This window comes from Catharus ustulatus, chromosome 3, assembly GCF_009819885.2.
Source record: "Catharus ustulatus isolate bCatUst1 chromosome 3, bCatUst1.pri.v2, whole genome shotgun sequence".
In the NCBI taxonomy this organism is placed as follows: domain Eukaryota; kingdom Metazoa; phylum Chordata; class Aves; order Passeriformes; family Turdidae; genus Catharus; species Catharus ustulatus.
The window spans coordinates 13,418,757-13,441,064 of NC_046223.1; the positions used below are offsets into that span (position 1 = coordinate 13,418,757).

A 22,308-nucleotide genomic window follows, 5' to 3' on the forward strand; every position below is an offset into this window, starting at 1 on the left:
ATTGCAGACATGCCATTGGCTTCAAAGTTCTTCACATTAGATTTTCTAAGACCAGTTATTAATGTAGGATTACCTGTCCCCATTGTGCTGTCTGAGGAAACCAAGAATGAAATACACAAACACATAAACAGATGCAATTTTTTTACTCAATGCTTTCTCTCTATTTCCCTTTTATGTCAGACAACCTCTAACAGAGCAATGTCTCGCAAAAGCCCATTATTATTTCCTTTTAACTCCAGACTTCAAATACCTTTAGTCTCTCTTCTGGATGCAAGAAGTATTTAGACCACTGCTAAGGGTGTTCTAAACTACCAATTAAGCAAGAAACTTGTTTAACATACAAGAAAGAGAGCATGACCCAGAGTGCTAACATGTTTACATTCACAGCCCTTGGTTTAACATGCAGAAGCCCCATTTTATTGTGTTGTCAAGCAGTTCAGTGCTGTTCTCAAGTGAACCAGTAGGAAAGCTACAGAAGAGAAAATCCACCATGGTGGGATCCCATGGAAGTTACATGTGCAATCCAGGCAGCAAGAGCATCCCGCTGGCATGCTTGACCACAAACCTTCCACTTCTCCCCCAAAGAAACTATATGAAAGTACATCCCCACAGGCAGAATATGAGAAACAATCATCAGCTAAAGAGCAAATTCTCAGACTTTGCTCAGTTTCTTCTGGGCCAGCTTGGAGAATGTAAGAGATCCCCCAGTGTATAACACCAACCATCAATCCTGCTGAAGACAGAGAGACCTCATCCAAAAACTGCAAACTCTCTTGAAAACATTCTTATCTCTGCCACCTGTCAAGCAAAGTGAAATGGTCAGGAGGAATATGCCACAGATGTAACATATGAAACAGATGTAGCATAGAAAATAGAAACTGGAGGAAGACTCACAAATCAAACAAAGGCCCTCCTAGAAAAATGTATGAAGAGGTCAACACTTCATCACTGCATCAGTGGCTGGAAAACTTGAGTCTGCACCTTCCTGTGGTCACATCATTTCAGCAAAGTCTGGCTTAAGTAGCGCTCAGGAAAATGCCATTTTAGGGCAGTTTTATTGCATGTCTTGGAGCTGCATTGTTGCTCAGTCTTATCATGGATCTAAGCATCTATATGGTAGTTCCTTATCTTCTGTGCATTTAAACAAGTCTTGTAAAAAACTATTGCAGATTCTGAGTGACACTTTCCCCTTGGTAATGGGCAAAAAGTGGGGAAAAACATCTAAAATGAGGCAAGGACAAGACAGGGAGCATCCTTCCCTCATAGAGCTCCACTGATAATAGGGATAGTCCATTGCTCAGGACATCCTCCCTGGAGTCCCACACAGCAGTGCAGGCAGCATCCCTCGGGGAAGGTCAGCAGGGAGATGTGGATGGCAGCATGCAATCAAGGAAAATGGTTTAACCCCAGGTGCATTTTAATCTGTAGCTGGCTGTCTGCCCTACCAGAGCCTGACCCAATGTTCTTGGCCCTGCAAGAGTATTGCTTAATGGGAAGAGGCTGATGAGACTCAGCCTTCTCAGTATAATATATTAAGAGGGGGGGGGAAAAAAAGAGAAATAAATAATTATATTAGTATTACTCCTGAAATGGAATCCCCCAGGTTGAGATGGAGGTATGACAGGATGGCACATGGTCACAAACGATGCTTAGGGGCAAAATGCAGCCGTGCTTCTGCAGTGGCTCAGAGCCTTTGTCCTGTCTGCAGGGACCCCTTGGACAAGGATCCACTTTCACTAGGGACTTTCACATGGCCTTGGCCAGGCTCACATGCCTGTGACTCACAGGCACATCCTAAAATTAAGATTTCTCCAGTTTCCAGGTTCCCTGCAGCCCAGATTCCCTGGATGGCAGAGCTGGAGCAGGTAACCTCTGAGAGAACACCTGAGGAAACTGGAGGGTGCCTTCTCTGCAGGGAACCAACATTCAAAGCAGAAGAAAGCCCTCATTACCTATGACCACAGTGAGGTTTCAGAGTGATAGTGACAGGAGAATGAAATTCATCAGAGCTCTTGAAATAAGAAAGCTTTTCAGTCTGCGCCAAGATGCAGAGTTAATTTTAGTTGGTCAGATTCAGTTTTCTTCTGTCTCTGCATGGTTTTAATTGTCCCACAAATCACTCACTAGCACTGAGGCCAACCAGAAATAATTCTGCATTTTCACACTTGAGTCTAGAACCAGAAGGAAAAGCCAGATATATTTAATCAATATATTAACCTTCAATCTAATGTTTATCTTGGGGTTAGACATTTTTACCCCAGTCTACTATAAAAAGTGAGTCCATTAATTATTTTAACCTTAGCTCTTCCTAATTTCTTGGATTCTCCCTGCCCCTTTCTCATTTTAATAAGAAGCTGGAAGCAGTGCCAAGATCTTTAGTCTGCAATGCTGTGGTTTATTAAGCTATCAGTCGTGCTACAGTAGAGCCCAGCTAGAATGAGGAGCTGCACTGAGAGCCATGCTCTGCTGGGTGTTCTTGCAGTGTCCTGCTATGGTGACTGTGCCTGACAAACTAATTAAGACAAGGGTGTGAGACAGAGAAATACAAGCTATAGGGAGGGCAGGGAGAGAACAGCTAAATGCTGTGTCCCAGGCTCTGGCAGACAAGGGATAGAAGCCAGCTCTGTTACTGCCCACCATTCCAAAACTCCTTTGGTCTCCTGAGACCTGGCAGGATGCTGTTTTCCTCCTCTTTCCATGGGACTTTGCACAGCTTAAGGGCTCTTCAGCCTTCTGGAGAACCTTGCCGGGCACCCAATGTTCTGTGTGAATAAGCAGTTGGGAAACTCTGAATACAAATCCTCTGAATAACAAACAAGCCACACAGTTGAAAAATTGGGCTACGGCTAAAGAGCCCCAGCCATCTTCTCACAGCAGACCAGAAGGACATTCATTGACACAGACAAAGCATCACTGGCCCAGCAGACTGGTTTATTGGCAAGAAAACTGGAACATGAAGGCACATGAAGCTGAAGGCAGAGTCCCTATCTGCTGTCAAAGCCTGAGGCTGCACCCTCTGCCATTCCCTACAGATCTGGCAGGTCATCAGCACAGGAAAAAAGGCTCAAAACACGTGTGCTTCTGAATGGGGATATTGGATATCAGTGGAAATCTTTTCCCCATCAAGACAGCCAAGCACAGGAAAAAAGCTGCCTAATAAAGTTTTGCAGTCTCCATCCTAGGAGGTTTTCAGACCCAACGAAGCTCTGAAATCATGGTGTGATCCCAGAGTTGACCTCTCTTTGAGCCTGAAATAGAACTGCAGACTTCCTCAGATTCCTTCAACTTGATTATCCCATGATTCAAATCTCTTTGATCCTTACAGATTCCCACCTGCCTCCCATGCTCCCCCAAAAACATGTATTGCTCCCAAGTCCCTCAGTCATTCTAAATCACCAGAATGGCAAGAGGTGGCAGTAGTGACCCTTTGTGCCCCAGAAGCTGATTCAGCCCCAGGATTATCAGATTCAACAAAATGTCCCTGTGTTTGAAGCCAGTTTCCCCTCTGCCAGTGCAGAGAAAGCAGAGGGGAGAAAGCTCTCTCGAAGAGCAGTCAAGCCCCACATCATGAAAGGAAGTTGCAGATTTCTTGGCATGAGCTCTCAGGTGAGAGAGTTTCTAAAGCACGATGCAATAGGCTTCAGCATGGTTTGAGGCATTCCAGACATTCAGAAATTGCAACAACAAATACAGACCTTATGCATGAGAAAAATCACAGGCAGTGGATGGATCTGGAGTGCTGATACAAAGTGAAATATTTAAGAAAATGAAGGAAAAAAACCCTTTCCCACTTGTATTTTTCTGCTTTGATTTAGTTTGGCTTATTAAAGTAGGTTTTGTTTTACGGGAACGTGCTGCATTTCAGCAGCTGGAATTCCTTTCACTCTATTAAGTAAGCTACAGGGAGTTGCACAAGGCAGTACAACTAACTCATACTGGGAAAATTGGGAATGCATGGATTAGTGATAGCTAAATGTTTCCTTGCTAACAGTGGAATTTAAAAAACCTCCATGCTATTTTAGTATTACCAATATGCAGCAAATCCACTGTGAGATGTGACCTGTCCTCCTAAAAACCAGGAACTTGGAGAATGGTGAAATGCCCAAGGTCATGTCAAGACAGAGCTGGAAATAAAATCCAGGTCTCTTGATTGCCTGTGCAGAGATATATGTTAAAACAATTACCATCTGCAGATCTGCCTGAATAACTGATTGCTTAATTCAGTATCTGAACTGCAGAATGGAGCGGGGAGGAAAGGAGGAATTCCCTTGCATTGACCTAATATATAATAATGTTATTCCTGCAGCAAAGTATTTCCTTTTGAGCAGATGGAAACATTTTGCCTGAGCTAAAATGAAATGCCATGTTTCACTTATTTATTTTTAATTGAACAAGCAGGCTTTTAATTCACTATGCCTCAAGTTCCCTCCAATTAAAAAAAAAAACAAAACAAAAACAATGGCACATTCAGACTTTTGCAGCAATTCTCCTTCATGACTTAAATTTTTCAGCCTTAATTCTTAGTGGGGTTCAGTCTGAACTCACAACTTTTTTCATTCACTGCACTTTCCAGATAATAAATAACTGTCCTGACTAACAGCATCTTGCTATGGTGTAAATAACCCTGGCTGTTGTAGGAGATGCAGTGTAAAAACACCTTGACACCTGCACCACTTCTGGCAATTACTCTGCAGAGCAAAAGCAGTCAGAAAGTCTGACTATATTTTTTCTGCTGTGTTTCCAAGAGGCTCCCCAGTACTGCAGACCAGGAGCATTATACAATCGCAAATGTATCTGGCATCACCTGTGAGCTCCCCACACTCATTTCAAACAGGGGAAACTGAGCCATGAGGAGTGATTCTTACTTTAAGAGCTTCCAAAAGAACCCTGAGAGTCTCTCCCATGAGTACCAAGATCACAGCATCCCATGGCTCTCTTGGTCTGCCTACTGGTAGAATCCTGTGCCTTCCTTTGGACCTAAAATCCCTGATTAATTGTACTTGTGACCAGGCTGGCCACAGACAGGAACATCCCAATGCAAATCCAGGACTGGTCCTACTGACTCACTCCAGTCTTGTTCCTGATGGGCAGCAAGACCCCAGAGAGCCCATTTCTTGCGCAGCCCCTGCTCATCTGGCTCTGCTTGCCTTCCCTCACTGCATGCAGGAAGCAAAGCAGGAGAAGACACTGCCTCACACTCACTCTGCATGTAAGCCCCCAGTGCTGTGCTCCAGGCTGGGCTTGAGGTATTCCTGAAGCACAGATGGAAAATAAAGAGATAACAGAACAGGAAGACAGAGTGGTGGTGCAGACTTGGTGCAAAATGGAAGTTTCTGTATCTCCTGCCCCAAGCAAAGCACCCCAGGGCTGTAAGTCACTTTGCTAGAAAAGCTGTAAAATTACTGAAGTCAGTTAATCTGGGCAAGGATGATTAGCATAAACAGGCACTTCTGGGGCCATAAAATCAGCTGTGCTCCATAAGAATTAGAAAAATTGCAGAGCCAGGACTATACCATGGGACAAAAGCTTTACAGAGTGATTTAGCCATGGTAAGAGTGGTAGCTGGAGGCAGACAGGGCAGGCAAGGGAAAATGAAGCAGTAGCATCAGGGGGGCATAGTTAGACCTTTACAGACCTTCCTTAACCCTACACTCATCCCTCCCTGCAGAAACAAAAATGGAAATGAGTAATGCTGATGCCTATTAGACTTGGGGCATGGTCTGAACATGACGAAAAATCCCATCCTCTCTGTTGTCTGGGAGAAGGGATATAGGGACTTCTGTATGGGACACACAGGCTTTGGGCTGGCAGCATATCCTCATCACAACCTTGCCTCCATGATCTTGTGAGCCACATGCAGCTGGAAGAAGGGAGATTGTTCTGCTGCAAAGAGCACAAGGAGAGGAGCTGGAAGCTGAGTGGGTGACATGGGTACACCACCTGCTGGGAGAGGACTGGATAAATCATTGCATGGAGTGGGCAGCTGCTGTGGGAGATGTTCTGGAGCAGCACACTGAGCACAGCTGTCTGACACCAGGCTGGATACCTTTCCTAGATCCTTTATCTAGAAGCTGAACTATTTGATTATGCCCCATCCCTGGAAGTTTTCAGGTTGGATGGCCCCTGAGAAACCTGAGCTAATGGAATGTGTCCCTGTATATGGAAGGGGATTTGGAACTACATGATCTTAATATCCCTTGCAACCCAAATGATTTTTTTATTCTGTCCTTTAGCAAATACCATTTCGGAGTTCTTTGCTCTCCCTGGGGATTGTTAAGGTATCTGAACAGTCAAACAAAGCACACAAACCCCATCAAAATTCTGCTAGAATTATGCCAATTTGGTGTGAACAGTTAGTTCATTCTTCTTGTGCCTCAAGGAAGCCTCAAAGCATAAGGACAGAAATACAGCACAGATTTGGAGAGTTATTGGTAAATAAGGGAACTTTGCACATTCAGGTTTTATAGAGACACACATACAAATACACATCCATAGGAATGCCAGGTATAGAACTGGCACTGTTAAAGGCAGGGGACTCACACCACTCATGCACTGCATCACTGCTTCAATATGCAGTCTTTTCTTGTGCAGGGAAAACAACCAGTTTGTCACTCTTCTGATTTTACAGCACCAAATTCAAATCACAGAATCTCAGAGTCACAGGCATCTACATCTGAAGAGGAGCATTTTGCTGTGACCCCATTACTCAAAGTAGTTTCTAGCTTTTTGCCAAGCAAGGGTACTCAGAAACAATTGATATGATAGCTGGAGAATGTGTATTCAGACACTTACACACAGCCACTATTCATGTTTGTCAAAGCAAAGCCAATGAACACGCAGAGTATTTTTCTCCTGTGCGCACCTCTGCAGTTATTTTCCATTTTTCCCCCAACTGCACCGTACAAATCATAACCTGTAAAAATTCTTCAAAGTGAAGACAACAAAATTTGGCCTCTTAATAACCACATATATAATCTGCAATCTTAATAACCACACAGACAGTATTAAAAAACTCTACTGGAAGCATTTTACAGCTGTCTGAAAATATATATTTGCTGCACAAAAAAAAAGAAAGACCAAAAAACTTATCCAAACACATCGCACATTTTCTCTAATACAGTCCTCAGAAGCAAAAGCATTTTAAATCCTGAGAGCATCCTTCCTTAAGTTAAATGTGTTGTGGTGGTGCCTGTGTACACCAGTACTGCATTACATCTGCATTTGTATTAGGAAGAGCCCTCCTCTGTGTGTGAGATTTATCCCAGAGTGTGTGGCACCAGTGGTGTGAGACATCTGCCTGCCCACTTAATGAGAGGAGACTTCATTTAAGTCCTGCAAATGAGTTTATCCTGCACACACCCTGGTATGACCTGTAGGTACCAAACTGCCAAGAAAATGTCACCTTGTCCAGTAAAATCAGTGTTTGTCATAGGAGCGAGGTAATTTGAAATTCATACAGACCATCTACTTGCATCTACTTTAAAGATAACAGTTAATTAACTATAATTAAAACTAAGTCATTTAAATACATGAATGTAGGAAAGTGTATTCTCTGTTCTGCCTTTTAGAACACACAAAAATCCCTCTCTACGTGCCAGTTAATGCATCATCTTGAGTTTTAAGACCATCAAAGCATATTTTAATTGTTGCTAATACTCTGTTTACACCAGATTAATATCTAATTAATTGTAATTTGAATATTTAATCTATCTGGAAAGTTTAGATTTTTTGTTTCTTTCTTTCTCTCTCATTACACATGGAGGTTACAGCTTCCCTCCAGTGATTTTGAAGGCACAGCTCAACAGATTGCTGCTCCCTGGAGCAGCTCCAGCCGCTCCTGCTCCATGTTCTGTCTGAGTGGGGGGTCATACCCCACCACCACCAGTCCCACACAGACCCTTGCCCTAACCCCCCGCAGCACGCTCCGGACTGGGGAGCGCTGCCAATCCTGTTCCAGGAAGGCTTGTACTCCCGGAGTCAATTCCAGAAAGGTCTCAAAGCATTGCCAGGCAGAGAAAGAGACCCCCTGGCAGGATTCTTTAGTGATACCGGGATACCCCATCCAGAAGGACGTGGCAGGTACAGGGGACTCACCCAATGCCACCCCACTGCCACCGACAGCAGAGACCACCGCTATCTCCATGCCTCAACCATCCCTTTCTCCAACTTAGCAGTCCCTGCTCTCAAACTAGAGGAAGGAAGGAAAAGAAATTCAGCCCGATGCCTCTCTGGAGCAGGATAGCGAGGAGAACGGGCAGCTGCGGCTGCGGGGAGCTCAGCATCTCCCCCGGCCCGGGCTCTGCCCCCGCATACCCCTGCACAGCCCCTCTCCCCTTCCCCGGGCTGGCAGGGCGGACGGCAGCTGGGAGGAAAAGCTGCTCTGCCACAGTGCGCTAGGTGCGATTCCGCACGGGGACGAGGAAGGCAGGGAAAAGAACCTCGCGCGCACTTTCCCTTTCAATGCTCCCAGTGTCGCCGCGGCGCTGGAAAAGCCTCTTCTCCCCGCCAGACCACGCCGGGAAAGGCGGGCATGGTAATTTGGGCTCTCCGCAGGCCATGGGGGAAGCACCTCTGCGGGCGGCCCCTCTCAGCCCCTGCGCTTCCCTGAGCTCTCCCCGAGTCCCTCCGCCGCTCCAGCTGCGGGAGCCGCGCTGCGCCCGCCCCCGCTCCGCGCTCCGGAGGATGCTCCGGAGGATGCTCCGGGGGATGCGGCGGAACGAGTATTTGGTGCATGGCTGCCCGGAGGGGGTGGGACGGGATGTCTGGGGGTCACTCACCTCCCTGCAAGGTGACCCGCGGCGCGGTGCTCCCGCCGGCGCGGCCCGAGGGCGGCTCAGCTCCCGGGCAGCATCGCCGCGGCGGGGACCGGGCCCGGGCACTGCACAGCGCCTGCAGAAACGGGGCTGCGCCGCCTGCACCGCCTCGGCGGCTCGGGAGGAGGAGAAAAAGGAGGAGGGAGGCGGGGGGGAGAGGGAGAGGGAGAGAGAGAGGGAGAGAGAGTGAGCCCTGCGCGGCAGCGCGGCCAACTTTCCTTCTGCAACGCAGCAGGGCAGCCTCTCATCCCTCGGTGTGTAACCCCCGCCCCGGGTGAGTACGGCAAAACCCTCTCTGACCCCCCTCTCCTCCTCCTCCTCCTCTCTAGGCCTTCATTCCCAGCCAGCTCTCCCGTGTCCCCATACCCCGGAGCTCAGCCCAGCGACCCTGTCCGCAGCCCGGCTGCCCCCACACCTTGCCCTGCAGCCGAGGGATGCTGGGGCTGCTACCCCTGCCAGCACCCCGGCACAGCTCTCCAAAACGATAGGAAAGCTTCCAGCAGGTCTGGAGAGCTTTAAATGTTTGTGTTTTATTTTTTAGCTTAATGACGAGCGCACTGGGCTGCATCCCACGGCATTGAGGGGTGTTCCCCGCTTTCCTAATAATCCTGCGTAATAGGGGTAAGCAGTGTTCATTCATTTCTCTCTCCATTCCAAACAGGCCTGCTAGCCAAGTCGTTTGCGTAAAAGCTTCTCTGTCACCTCTTCTTTCTAAGATGCTTTTCAACATCTCCAGCTCAAAATGCTGTTGGGAAATCACATGTCCCGTTTAGATCACTGCTTCCCTTTGCCTCTACAGGGAGAGAGACACGAGGACGTAAAGCCCTGGTGCATTTGTGTTGCCTCCACATCTCCAGGTTATGGCTTTTTTCTCTCACTGCTAGCTTATCATTTGTTTTTCATACTCCCAAAAGAAGGCATGCCAAATCGTTGCTGAAGGAGAATGTTCGATTTAAAACACATGATAACTAACTTGAGCCCATCTTAGGGGTTTTTCTCCAGCCCTGTTTTCTGCCCTTCCAGAAAATTTTGTTGGTGTTCCAAACTCACTTTGTGTTTAGTACATCCTAGTGGTAGTCACACAAGATTTTTCTCTCCTTCTAAGTATTTGGTCCTTTGATCCAGACTGCCAGGAAGGTTTTGTGTCTTAGAGAAACAGTCTCTTCCTTAATGTAATAGGCACTGGAGACAATTCATGCATAATCAGCAGGAAGAAATAGCCCCAAATTATGATCACCCTGATTCTCCAGAGTGTTTTTCACCTTTACTTTCTGGAGAAGTCTCTAAATCACCATCATTATGCCTTTACCACATAACACTTTTAGGCCTTTCTATTCTGCTTATGGAGGGTCATAACTTTAAGGGGGAGCTGGTTTACAGCCAAAGGTATTTCCTACAGTGCAAATTCATCAGTCATCCCTGCTACTGCTAGGAGATGCCAGCTGGTTTGGATGGATGGTGAATTCCTGCTGAAACACATTTTTTTAGTGACCAAATGTATTTGTGGAATAGGGGGAAACCCAACAGATTTGTTGGGATATTTTCTTTTAAAGAAAAAATGTTCATTTATGCAGAATGGATTGGGGAAGAGATTTCTGGATCATCAAGTCAAGTTTTCTTAGTTCCATGCAGTGTGTTTCCTTCTGACACTTCCAAAATATGTTTTTTTTTCCATGATGTTATCAAAGTGAGATTCAGTGACATCAGGCAAGTAATAATTTCCTCTAACACTGCCCCTCTTCCTTTACCATTCTCCCTGAACCAAACTAACCACATTCTTCCTTCAGACTGGGAAGATCGTGGGACTTTGTGTCCATGTGGAAATCTGGCCTCGTTTGGTTTACTTGAATTTTGCAGCAGAACCAAGAAAATCTAAGTAGAGAAGCAATCACAATCCAGCAATAACAGGGGTTGTAACCATTGCTACAGACCAGGGTATACTTATCCCTTTTTTCTAGTCAGCCTCTTCTCTTGCCCAAAACCATCAAAGAATTTACCAATACACTAATTAACTCATAACTAACTAGTGTTAATTATGCCACTTTCCTATGGCACTACATTTGCCATAAATTGTCCCACTCCATTTGCTTTTGATTTTGATATTTGCAGCTCACTGGCGTCCTGCTGATTTTTGGAGGAAGTTCTTGAAATAGGAACAGAAAGGGGCTTGTGGTGGGGCAGGTGAACTGCAGCAGGCTCTTTTGTGATGGGGTGGTTTCTCTTCAGGTGCAGTAGCATCACTGAGAGTCCTCTTCAAGTACAGGCTGTGCTGGGGGGTTCACACTATGTATCTAGCAATGGTAACTTACCCTTTCTTTTTGTTTCTAAAGGTGCTTTCCTCCACAGCTGATGGAGATGCACCTCAGCAGGAAAGCTTCTGTGCAGACAGAAGCACAAAGCTCTGCACTGACAGGGTGCAATACTAAGAGGTGTTTGAAAAGGGCAAAGGTGGGGAAGAAGGCAGTCCATCTCCTTGGGTCTGACAGCTTTTGGCGTTTCTGTCTGTGAGGAGCCAAGGATTTGGGAGCCATCAAAGCAGGATGTCAAAAAGGAAATGCCACCTGGAAGCAGAAATGACCAGAGATGCACAAATAGTTTTTCTTACAAAATGGAGGTTTGTAGGAGTCAAGGAAGGGATGAGATTTTGCAGGCACATGTCACTGTAACTTCAGGGAAATCATTTCACCATGAGTTGCTCTGAGCAGGGCTGACCCAACAATTGGCCACTGCCTTCAGTGGAAGCACCCTAAGGAACAGCAGCTGGCTGAGGAGTCACACAGTCCTTATCATTGCTCCCCTGGGTGCTCTGCACCACAATCTGGGAGAGTCCTGAGAGACAGAGCTGCTCTGAAAGCCTCAGGGCCAAACCACATGGGAACCAGCATGGTGTGAGAGCAGTCCTGGTCTGGAAGCTACACATCCAGTGCTGCAGGAACAGAGCTTTGTGGTAGCCAGGAAGATTTCAGGAGAATCATTAACTGGTGCATCTACTGATGTGCTAAAATGCTCGTGGGAGTGTCACGTTACACTGTGGTCCTCAGCTGTCCAAAATCAGAATCTAGGATTTGATGCAGGCTCAGGACACCACGAGTAAGAAAGTGGAAAGACAGTGTCTCACAAGTGCCTTGGTCTGTAGGAAGAGCAGCAGCACCACCTATTACCAGAGAGGGAAGGAGAGAGGCTAGACCGAGTGCTGCTCCTCCTGCCTGTTCTCAGGACAAGACTGGAGCCCAGATTTTCTAGATCACTGCAGAGAAACTTCCTTCTCCTAGCAGAAGAACCCAGCTTAAATCTTTGACTGCACTCCTTCTGCTAAATCTTCCTGTGGTACACTGCTAGCAGAAGAAATGGAGGGGATGGAAAGGTGAAGGTTTTGGAGAAGGACTGAGAGCTGGAATTTACAGAGGTAATGAACCAGAATAAAAATAATAACCTTCAGGTCTACAGTACCCAAAGAATTTCTCATCACTCAGAGGGCACAACTAGGTCCTAGAACCCTGTGCTCCAAGTTGTGCAGGGCTTTTTGTCTTGTGGGTTCTGTCAGTCAAAAATCCTGGTAGAATTATTGGTATGATCTGAACCATATGTTTGATTATAATTGAGAGTAATGGAACAAAGAAATCAGGAAGTAGCCCAAAATCTGTAATTTTTTCTTGCCAAAGGCAAAAAGAATCTTTCCATGTAATTGGATCCAACCCCAAAGGTATAGCCAGGAGTGCTTTTAACTTTCTGAAAGAAAAATGGGTTAACTGGAATGGCTGAGCTGTGTGGATGCTGAGATTCATGTTGATTTATTTGCTGGTAGTTCTGAAACCAGAATAAAAATGAGAGTTTGGATTAAGCCAAGCTGAGCACATTTTTTTCTTATTCTGTATTCACAGCAAATCGACAAGCAAAAGATAAAATTTTTTGGCTGAGTGAATGATGTAGCTTAGCTCAAGATCAAATGTTTCATTGCTTTGAACTCTTCTTTATAAACTGGATATGCATACTTACTTGCAACAGAGGAAAAATCTAAACACAATCACTGTCTGCCTAATTAAACCAGAAGTGGCGGCTAGATATCATCTGCCAGGAAGATGAAGGAGGTCTTTGCACTGATGCTAAACTAATTTGGAGGAACCTGTTAGGAAAAGTGGGACAGCACTAACCTTTTAAATATTCCAGTCTCTAGAAGGGGTTGTCTGTGTCTCCCTTACCTTAGACACGTTGCTTGAATTAATCCAAAGTGGCCCAGTTTCTCATATGTCCAGGAACTGAGAGACTCAGAGGCTCAGAAAAAACCTGCACTGCTTTTATTTTGCCATCTGTGCTTTGCCTCACTGCATACAGCTCTCATGTTTGAACTTTTTGGGATTATTCCAGGAAGCCTTGTAGCCAGTTCTGGCACCAGTGCTTTCCTGTCCAAAAGGTGGCTCTCTGACCAGTATGGGCAACCCCCAAGGGAGAAGGAACCGTGTCCTTTTTGTGCTGCCTTGCATTGGCCTTTGGAGGTAGGCAGGAAAGGCACAGGTTAGTGCTAATTGAGATGTGGCCATCTGTCAGACAGAAAACGTGCCAAGGCTACCTTGTGACTTTTTTATAAGGGAAGGAACCAGCCACTGATGAAATATTAGGTGCTTCAGACCTTGAACAGCCAAATATCTGAGATGATAAAGCCCCTCTTGGATGTGATTAAGGATCTCCTGAGTTATCTAGCATCTCACCTGAAATGCCTTTTCATCCTTGGTGAAACTGCTTTGTTGAAATCAGACACTCTTTTGGAGCTGAGTGCCACGAAATTTGACACATTATGGATTGCTCAGGCACCCAGTATGCAGGGACCTGTGTATAAACATAGTAAGAGACAGTACTTTCCCCAAAAACCTGATATTTTAGGTAGCCAGGACAGTAAAAGCAGAGGTTGGGGGCACCTAGTCCTGTAGGGGATCTCAGACCTGGATTTATATCTGGGCATGCTGATGGGTTAACTTGATTGCTGATGGGTAAAGTTAAATTGAATGGATTTCAGATCATCACACTGAGTTGGTTCACCCCCTTAGAGAACGACTATTGGGCATGTGAGAAGCCCTGGATCATCCAGGCAGTACCAAGGGACTCAACACTCTGGGGCAGCAGCTGCGCACAAAGGACATGATGGGTTCTAAATCCTCCATCATCCTTCAGATTTAAACTAGACAGTGCCTGTCCTGTAACATTAGAAAAATGCTTTGCTGTTGGCAAAACCAAAAGAAAATGCCTTTTTCTTTCTGCACTAACAGGCTGTGAAAATAGAGATGAGTTCAAATTTCCGCTTCCAGTCTCCTGCTGCAGCTCTCCTGGTAAGGACACAATCCCACTGCCTCAGGATGCCTGACAAGAGCCTACAGACGTGTTAAGGCATGGAGGCAGTGACAGGCACTGGCCTCAGTGTTGTCTTCATGGACAGACCACGGAAAACTGCTGGGCACAAAAGAAGGTCCTGAACCTGTGAGAGAACGAGAGTGAGAAGGTGATGAAAGTTATGCATAGCTCCATGAGAGACAGTCAGATTTCACAGGTGGGGAGGAAAAAGATACTGATATGAAAACTTGTGGAAGGGAAAAGGTAAGGAGACAGGCCAGAAGAATAGGAGATCATGGCTTGTAAGTACTGTAGCCGAGGAGAAATGGTTTGAATACTCCTCAGTGGCCCCACAACACTTCACTAGATCCACCAAAAGAATTAATCCATCTGGCTGAAAAATACCTAGCTGCCAGGAATGTTCATTGAACTGTTTGAATTGCAGAGGGGAACATAAATTTATCTTTCTTAATAATTTCCTTGTGCTTTCCTGTCTTTTATGTATGATGAGTGGTTTGGGTTTTTTGTCACATGAAGTAACTTCTTAAAAGAGGACAGGTTGTATCCCAAAGGGAATGTCCTTACGAATACCCTGGAGGTACTCTGGAGACTCTCTGCATGTCCTGTGTGATACAGAAAGCCTAGAAGCTTGTGTTTCTAGTTCCCTAGCTCCCAAGACGGCATCCTGCTCTGACTATGGAGATGTTTTGATCAGGCATGCTCCTCTTGTCTTAACCTAGCCAGAACTTCCAGGCTCAGAGCACCAGGGCATGGGTTGAGATGTGTATGGCAAAGTTCCTCAGGAAGTTTGGAGCATCAAAGACCCTTTCTCTAGGGAAATAATTTTTTTAAAAAAAAGATGATCTTGAAAATAAGGCAGCTTTTTTTCTCTTGTCCTTCCTATTCATGGGAAGAGATCTGAATCACAAACTCCTTTTCTTTTTCACCTTACTCATCAGTGTCCCAAAAATTCAGCTCTTTTTCCCTACAACGAAAGAATCACCTACAGTTTGTGGTTCTCTGCTGGTCTCTTTGTATATTACAATATAGATTTGTATATATAGCAAAATTTTGAGATACCTTCTCAGGAAAGTGATCTGTAGTGGAAAAGGAAGATATTTTCCATGTAGTGACAATTTTAAAGGTAGACAGGGACATGTTTGGGCTCTGGTGTTCAAGAACAATCTCCCAACTGAAATCAGTCAAGGGTTGTGCTTTCAAATTAATTGCATGCTTCTATCCTTAGCATCTGGGCACGGAATCAAAACTGATGAGCCAACAAAGCAGCACTGAGCTGCTCCTGAGAGCAGTCACTATCAGAGAGAAGTACTCTTTGAAATTCAAATCACAAAGGGCATAATTTAAAAGGGAACGCAGGAGGAGCAGAAATACTATGCACCATACATTAATTGTCATGCAAGTGACAAAATCTTCAGTGTTGCTGTTACTTAGCATCATAAAATTTATTCCCAGATTATCAATCCCATACCAGGGATGAAGTAATTAAACTGGCAGCCCATTTCCTCCGAACTGTAGCTGGTGTAAATCAGAACTGCTACACTGCAGTGACTTGGTTTTACAACCAGTTGGGAAACACAGCCATTTATTCTACAAAGGGAGAGCTGAAAAAGAGCTCGAACTCTTCATCACTTCATGTTGTCCCTTCTGCCCCAGAGAGAGGGTAAGTAAGCAGGGCTAAAGTCACTTGCTCACCTGGAACCGCTCCCAGATCATACTGCAAACAATCTGGAAATGGCTCTCAGCAGATTTAACAAATTAAATTCAGAAGGTTAAATATTTAATAATATGCTAGTGGTTTCTTCCAAATGGGTGCACCCTGTATTGCTATTCCTTTTATACCCAAATCTACCAGAAATACTCACAGCTCTGATATGGCAGAAATGCTCTATTATGTGGGCAGGAAAAAAGCAGATTTAGAGTTCGTCACCTTGCCCTCCCCTTTCAAGCCCTCTAGCTTTCTGCCTGCTTTCATGGCCACATTTGGAGACATTCCTTCAGTCTGACCCAAATTTTTAACCTCCTGTGCCAGAGGTACCAGACATACATCATCTTATTGTATGGTTGCACAAAATGTGTACATGTTCAACAGCTACCTCTTTCAGGTGGATTTTTTTTGGCTTTTTTTTTTTTCTCCATTTCTTAGGTAGAATTTTATACTCTTCTTTAATCAAGGCTGAGTTTTGCAGATACCATCTGGCCCTGAACTTCTCCACTAAAATTGCTTTTCAGCAGAAATTCTTTGAGGTTTTGGGGGGTTTTCTGGTTTTGTTCTCTCTTTCTTTTCAACAGGTGTTTGTTCGTTCTCACTGAGAACTTTGGCAGCTTCCAAAATTTAACCTTTCTCCACAATATTTAGAAATTGCAATTCCTCACTTTTTCATTTATGGAAAACTGCAGTGTTTAAGACCGTGTTTTGTTCTGGGACATATTGTTGGAAGAAATACTGCAAGTTTTGATTAAGAACCCCTCCGTATTTCACAGCTCTTTCCACATTCCACAAAGGGCTAGCCAACTAAAGATACTTGGATGAATAACCCAATACTTTTGAAGTCCAAATATCTGTATTTTTGGTGCTAGATCATTGCCAATCTTTTTCTTTTGTCTTCTACTGACAAAATACCACTATGCTACACCAATTTTTGTGGATGTCTTGGAAATTTTTCTTTGCTTGATTAATGCAGATTCTCTTTCATGATAACTTGTCTCCATTTTAAACGCCTCTTACCTTCAAGTAATTTGTCTGCCAGCTTTATCCACCTCTTGTAATCTACCTGTTCTATAAATTACTGGAATCACTGGGACTGGAACTCTCTCTTACATTTCTGTGTAACACTTACAAGGGAGGAAGAGAGAATCTAAGCTTTGGGATTTACAGCTGTCACTGCTTCATAATTAATGAATGACAATAATATTGAAAAAGAGGCTTTTCCCTCTTTTCTCAGTCCAAAAATTTCATTTTCTCCGGGGAACTAGAGAGCAGGGTCCCATAGGGGAATTGTCTACTGATCACCAAGAGGAAAACTTACAGAAAATTTATGCTGAGCACATAAAATCTGGAAATCAGTCCAGGCTGCTCAAGATAGTTGACAAGGCAGAGCTACTGAACCCAAATTGCTATGTCCAGCACAGTTCTAACCTCAGAGGTTGTCAGTCAAAGCTTTGTGTGATACTCCTGTCCCCTCAAACTATTGGAATTTCCAGCTACAACATGCCTACAGAGAAGGCAAGGAAGGAGATGTTTGCATATCATGTAAAACAGCTTCAGCTGGGGTGATTTGGAATGGCTGATGTGATTAGACTGATATTCTTTAGGTAAAACCCTAAGGATCCTCTGGCCCATGACCCTCTCCTAACTCTACTTTTTGAAAAGTGTAAAACATATGAACAGTTCCTTTACACTTAACAAAAACAGAAGTGTGCCTATAATCTCAGTTTTTCATATGCCAGAAGACTTGCATGCGGACTGCAGAGGCTGTGATTTCAGGTAGTTTAGTAAGGGTTTATGTTTGGTCCATCTTTCTTCTCTGTCTGGACACATATTCTCTCATTATCATTGCTTCCTATGCGGACAAAGCTAAGGAATTTTCTGGGATGCACTGAAACCCTAATGTCTCACTTTTAGGGTGAGTTAAACCATTTGGATGAGAAAGTATTCAAGCATCTTGGAAAAATCCTGAGGAGATTGTTGGCTTTGAACAAATCTGAACCTTTAAGGAAAATGTTCACTGCAAAGCAAATTTAAAGAATGCTGAGGTGCTCTGATGGAATGCACATCTTGGCCTTTCTCATCCCACCACTGCTTTGCTGCTAGACAATGTTATGCCTTGGCTTTTTCAAACACCTGTTTTCCATGTGTCTCAAGTATTGCCTGGAGTCTTCTCCTAAAATCACTCCCTAACACACCTGTCCTGGGTAGGACACAATACTTCTCTCATTAAAGGATCATGAGTTTCTCCAATTCCCTTGGACTTGGGGGTCTGCAGTTTGCCCCACAATGACCCTTGAGCAGTTTTACTCCCAATGTAGTAGCTGGGGAAGACTACTGTGTTCATCTCCAGCCTAATCCAGTTGGTCCTCCAGCATTTCAGTGTTAAAGCAAACTTCACCAAGGGGGGTAAGTTAATTTTCAACTGTATGTTTCAGTATTTCCAGCTCTTGGTTGAAGTCAGAATTTCAAAGAATCATAGAATCACGGAGCAGCTGGTCTCTGAAGGGACCCATAAAGGCCATCTAGCCCAGCCTCCTGCAGTAAACAGAGACATCTTCCACCAGACCAATTTGCTCAGAGCCCCATGCAACCTGACCTCGAAAGTGTTCAGGGATGGGCATTTACCACCTCTCTGAGGAACCTGTTTCAGTGGTTCAACACCCTCACTGTAAAAAATTTCTCCCTTATACCTAATCAGAACCTCTCTTCTTCCAGGGCAGATTTCTTCAGAGCTTTGTATTTCCCAAGGGAGAGTAAAAATCACCTCAGTGACAGCACTGTGACTCCACACACAGTGATGTGTGTGGAGAGGCTTTGGAGAAGCCTCACGTCCAGCTGAGATGCTGCCAATGGAGATCAGAGGTAAAGACATTACTCCAGGAATTTATTTGGCCCCGAGCAGACTGTAGGATGCTGGCACCAACCCACCCCAGGCTGGGAGATGGTTTCCACTGGGACACTGAGAACCGTAGCTCCCAGTTGATCCTATATTTGGGCCCAGCAAGAAATGCAGGGCCTCAGAGAAGCAGCAGCTAGAGCTCTGTAAAACCACAGTCACGGCAGCTTGCCAGAGGCACAGACTTGTCCTCACTGCTGGGCAAAGTTGAACTGGAAGCTGATTTGTTCCCTGGAGTCAGGACAGGGCTGGCCGAGAATGGGAGGCTGTGCCAGCGCAGTTGCTTTCTCTTCCTTGCCCTTCCCACAGGTCCTGTGTCTGTCCCAGGATGGATGCTAAGCAGGGACAAGTGGAAACACTCAGCCAAGTGCTAAGTATTTTATGCTGTTGCCTGATTGATTTTAAACTGTGCTTACTTGGCAATACCCCTCAGGACCAGTTGTGTAAAATTGGACGTGCTGTTCCTAATGCAGCGCTGGGGCTTGTAAACCCCTCCTGTGCTTGCTGACAGCTGGAGAGCCTGCGTTTAAAACTGGAGCTGCAGCACTGCTTGGCTCACACTGCAAGCTCTGCCCTCCACCCCAGGGCCCATGATGGGATTGCAATATCACTGTGAGACACTGCAGTGCACAGTGGCCATGGCTCAGCTGCTCAGTTCCTGTCCTTCCCCCCAAGGCTGGCTCAATAAGGGACATCTGTGCGTCCATACTTGTGTTTGCAGCCCCTCAGTGTCTTCTTGGGTGTTTCCCCACTTCAGAGAGCTGGTGCTCACTTGGTTTTCAAGTGGCAGGTACTCCACTCCGCTAGGACTGGGTGAGAAAAAGCATTGCAGGAATCTTTTTGGGATTGCAGAGACCTGCTGTTGCAGGAATCTTCAAAATGACCTTCACATGTGTTCACATGAGGAGTGTTTCAAGCCTGTTTGTACTCAAAATTATGTTCAGTTGGGGAAAAAAGGATGGAGAAAAAACCTCCAAAGATCCCTTGTCAATACCACACAACTTCATTGTTTTAATTTTTGCCTAATTATCTACAATAACAGAGGGAGACAAACTACACAACCCTGGTGAGATCAGATTCATCTCAGAAAAGAGGAAGCATAGCATAGCAAACATAGCCGAGTTGCAAAAACAGCAGCTTTGATGTGTGAGATGGGAAAAGCTTATTTTTTGGGTGAAGACAATGTACTTTTTACTGCACTTTTTCACAGCCCATTCAAAAGATGAAGGGCCAACCATTACAGCCAGCAGCATGGGCCAGCATCTCATCTGCAATGGATGACAGAGTTTGTCAGTCAGTCCTTGGGGTACAGCTGCTTGCTCTTCCCAGCATTCTGCCAGAAGTGCCCTGGCCAGACAGAGATGTGTTGGCAGCCTCAGACCTTTGCACAGCTGCAAGGAGGAAACAAGAAACAAGAGCTTTCCCAGCGCCTGCAGCAGCCTACAGCACCCTCTGTGCATTTCTTTTAGGGTTCTAGTCACAGTCTCATCAGAGCTATGGAGAAACCTGGAGCTGCTGCAGGCAGTGGAAGTTTTGCTCTTGACCTGCCCATCTGCCTTTGGTCTGCTTGCACCCTGGGAAGAAGTACTCCAAAGAACAACTGTTTCCTGCTGGTGTCGTGATATGCCATTAATTTGTGCCATGCTGGAGTTTGAAGCTCCCTGGCACGCTGTAAATTTGTAATTGGCTGTTTTCTCTAAAGGGGAACCTGACTGGGCAGCTGCAATCTGATGGCACTACCTAAAGGGAGTCAAGGAAGGGCCAACTTCTTCCCTTGGTGAGAGGGAAACTGTTTAGAGGATGATGAGGAGCATGGGGAGGTTTCTTAAACTTTTCTCAACAGCTCATTTCAGTAATTGAGACTGAAATGCTTAAGCAGACCATCAGTCTCAGCTCTGCATGCCACCAAATTACTGGCAAAAGGGAAGAAGGTGGACTAGGAATAATAAATCTGCCCTAATCATCACATTAAAGGTTGTCTTCATGGGACTGCTGTTATAAATCTGGTTATAAGAAAAAAACTAAATAAGGAGCATTGAGGGGAGTCCTATCCATGTCAGGAAGTATTTTCTCAGTTGTCTCAGTATGCAAAGAAAGGCTGGGCTAAACGTATCTGTCAAAACATTTCAGTAGGAAGAAAAGTTTTTTTTTTTTTTTTACAAGGTGAACATTTTCCCACCCCATTTGTGTTCCTCTTTTATTTTTACTTCATATGCTGTATTTAGCAATAAAGATTTTCAGTCAATTTATTTCCAAATTGGTTCTTTCTAATATTTGCTCTTTGGGGCACTCAGCCTTTCAGCTCTCTTGGTCCCCAGCTCATGGCTGAGGGTCAAGGGGTAGCAGAATCTTCAACACTTCTCTGGGAGGTGATTAACCCCATGCTTAAAAGCAAGAGGGACCCCAGCAGAAAAAGAATTGATATTTAAACATCTGCGTTGTACTGACTGGATGGTTGGGTGATGGCTTTTGCTTCCCAGGCGCCACATCAGAGCTCTGACCGTGGACATCTCTGTGTGGCAGTCCAGTGAACAGAACCCAGGATGTCTGTTTGGGCCCTGCAGGCATGGGGACAGGAACTGCTGCCAGCCCAAAACCTGCTCTGAATTATCTTCCAGGTGCACCAAGGTGGATTTGGTTTGTGCCCCTCAGTACTAACCTAGGAAGGTTCTTCCAGCTCTTTTCCAAGTCCTGATCCTCCTACCCTCTGGAGTGACTTGGAGGAGAAATGAGGGAAAGCTATTAGCTTTGTAAATCTGTTCTCTTCACATTCAATTTTTTTTAGACATACACTGTTGGATTTTTGTGTTAAGGGGGTTTGAAAAGCAATTCACATGAAAGAATCTGGAATAAAAACATCTCCAAAGAATGCATTTTGTGCGATTTCCACTAAGACAGCAGGGTTTGTGCTTAGCTGCAGGAGCTGCTGGCATTGCCTCCAGCAGCATCTGCCCCAGGCAGGTGCCTGGAGCAAGAGCTGCTGACTGACAGGAGCGGCCAGGAGAGATGAGGAGGGTGCTGTGAGCTGCTGGGTGGGGCTGAGAGTCACCTCACAGAGGGGTCAAACAGACAGATACTCAAATTTGATTAATATTCTATTTGGTTAGTATTAGTTAATTATAGATTAGCTATTTCCATTGAGTATGAAGAGGCAACTTGCTTTTAATTTTTTTTTTTCACATATTAGGCAATAGATACGCCTGGAAAAGTAGCCTGATTGCATGACTTGGACTCATCCCAAAGGAATGGAAGGGGCAAAAGAAGTTTGCTGTATTGTGGGGTGGAAATAGTAAGCACAAGGATAAGTGGGACACGTCGGAGAAAAATCAGCAGAACATCAAGTAATGTTCTAGGGAAGTTTCTGGGTAACTGGGAGTTTTTCTTGGTCTATTTTTTTGGAAATATAGTAAACTAGGTCCCTCTACAAAGATCCCTCATAAAATAAAAAAAAAAAATTTGACTCCCTAGCACAAAATTCCAGACACTTCCCCCTATCATGGCTCTGACATATTCCCAAGCAGCAGCATGAGGGATGAAAAGAGAATTTA

At 45.0% G+C, this 22,308-nt stretch overlaps 1 protein-coding gene and 1 long non-coding RNA gene across 6 annotated transcripts in view; one reads left to right on the forward strand and one right to left on the reverse strand.

Annotated features, from left to right (window-relative positions):
• The window catches only part of SYNDIG1 (synapse differentiation inducing 1), a 47,943-nt gene extending 39,080 nt beyond the window's left edge, over positions 1-8,863 (reverse strand). The window contains exon 1 of the mRNA XM_033056712.1: positions 8,778-8,863. The gene's annotated coding sequence lies outside the window, so the exon portion shown is untranslated. The remainder of the gene's footprint in view (positions 1-8,777) is intronic.
• On the forward strand, positions 8,039-21,935 carry LOC116994779. 5 transcript variants are annotated; one of them, XR_004417571.1, is made up of 4 exons: positions 8,966-9,087; positions 9,355-9,434; positions 9,613-9,670; positions 14,075-21,935. It is a non-coding gene; the product is annotated as an uncharacterized LOC116994779 (long non-coding RNA). The 5 variants fall into 5 exon arrangements; XR_004417572.1 differs by lacking the exon at positions 9,613-9,670 and having other exon boundaries at positions 14,075-18,726; positions 19,971-21,935; XR_004417573.1 differs by lacking the exon at positions 9,613-9,670 and having other exon boundaries at positions 14,075-18,726; positions 20,230-21,935.
• The last annotated feature ends 373 nt before the right edge of the window (positions 21,936-22,308 follow it).